The following is a 2,261-nucleotide window of genomic DNA, read 5'->3' on the forward strand; positions in this document are numbered from 1 at the left end:
CACTGCTTGTCATATTCATAATCGTGTCACCTTGAGATCTGGAACTACATCTACTCTGTATGAATTGTGGAAAGGTAGAAAACCTACTGTTAAGTACTTTCATGTGTTTGGAAGTAAATGTTATATCTTGTCTGATAGAGAACCAAGAACTAAAATGGATCCTAAAAGTGATGAAGGCATATTCTTGGGATACTCAACAAATAGCAGAGCCTACAGAGTATATAACTACAGAACCAAAACCATGATGGAATCTATAAATGTATTAATAGATGATATTTCAAGTGAAGTTGTGAAAGATGATACAAAAGATGCTACAGCATCTATCCCAGGTAGTATAGATTCTGAAACTATTGAGGAATTCAAGAATGATACAGAGATTACTACACCTGAACCAATCTTTGCTACTTCAAAGAAAGGGTCATCCATTCGTACTCAAAAGAATCATCCTACAGATCTGATTATTGGTAATCCTAATCATGGAATTACTACTAGAAGGACACTTGACTTAGTTCCTAATGCTTGTTTTGTTTCTAAGTTTGAACCCAAAAATGTGATGGAAGCCCTCACTGATGAGTTTTGGATAAATGCTATGCAAGAAGAGCTAAACCAGTTCAAGAAGAATGAAGTTTGGGACTTAGTTCCTAGACCAGAAACTACTAATGTGATTGGTACCAAGTGGGTCTACAAGAACAAGTCTATGCTAGAGGGGTATTGTGATGCTGATTGGGCAGGTTGTGCAGATGATAGAAAAGGCACCTCAGGAGCTTGTTTCTTCTTAGGCAACAATCTAATATCTTGGTTCAGCAAGAAACAGAACTATGTGTCTTTATCTACAGCTGAAGCAGAGTACATAGCTGCTGGTAGTAGCTGCTCCCAGCTATTATGGATGAAACAAATGTTGCTGGAGTACAATGTGGTACAAGATGCTATGGCATTGTACTGTGATAACCTTAGTGCAATCAATATTTCAATGAATCCTATCCAACATAGTAGGACAAAGCATATTGATATTAGGCACCATTTTATCAGAGATCTAGTTGAAGAAGGTATTGTGACTCTTGGGCATATTGCCACTGAAGAACAGTTGGCTGACATTTTTACTAAGGCTCTAGATGCGGTTCAATTTGAAAAATTGCGAGGCAAACTTGGTATTTGCCTATCTGAAGAGTTATAGCAATTATTGCTAGTGTGGCGTGCAGTTCTCTTTTCAATTTATTTAGTAATGCACGCTGTTATGGGTAATGTTGAAACATCTGAAGATTTGGTAATAATTTTGTGTCTGTTGATGATAAAGATGTTTCTTGTGGTGAGAAAGTATTTGTTAGAGAAAGTTATGTGGTGTTCTCCCCTGCTGTATTTAACAAATTCTAAGGAAGGAGATGGAAAAGAAGAAGATGTTACTATTGGTGATGATATTGACCTTATGTTGGAACATGTAAAGAAGAGTGTTCCTGAGAAGGATGCTGCACATGATGCTACAACATCTGCAACACAGGAAAATTTGGAGAACATAATTGTACCTCAATCTCCAGATAATGTTATTATCCCTAATAAAGGGAAGTATTCTGATAGTAACACTGCTGTGATCTCTCAGTCTGATGAGAGTTTGAATACTTTGTCTGTGCATGATGAATCTGGTAAGAAAGATAATAATGCAGATTCCAATGTTATTGATGTGGACAATCTCACTCTTATAGAGAGGACTCCTGCTCCTAGTACTAGGAGGTTAAGATGCAATGCTGGTAAGAGTGTGCCTGTTTATGGTGTTCTTGTCAAGACTACCAAGGAAATAAAAATCTATGGTCTTAAGAGGCAGTGGAGTAAAGTTACTGGACCTTCTAAGCCAAAGAAGAAAATTTTGAAAAGGAAGGTTGTTTTCTCTAGTGGTTCAAAATTTGAGGAAGACCAATATTCTACAGCATCTCCTGAAGCATCCTCAAAGAAATCTGTGAAGAAAAAGATGATCCCTCAAGATGTATCCCTTGTACCCATGGGCAACATTTCCTTTTCATCGAGTTGAAAATGTTGACAGGTGGAAATTTGTGATAAAAAGAAGGCTTGCTGTGGAAAGGAATTTAAGTGAAGTTTTTTTTACAATGCCAAAAGCTTGTTGATTTGATTAATGCAGCTAGATTGATGAAAACTGCAACTGGGCTCCAACTACTCATTCCAATACTATGGCTACAGGTTTGGCTAGGTTTATATATGTTGTAGGGACCAGATCACCTTTTGCCTTTGGTTCTTATATTCTTGATGAAATT

This window comes from Trifolium pratense, linkage group LG5 (genome assembly GCF_020283565.1).
Source record: "Trifolium pratense cultivar HEN17-A07 linkage group LG5, ARS_RC_1.1, whole genome shotgun sequence".
NCBI lineage: Eukaryota > Viridiplantae > Streptophyta > Magnoliopsida > Fabales > Fabaceae > Trifolium > Trifolium pratense.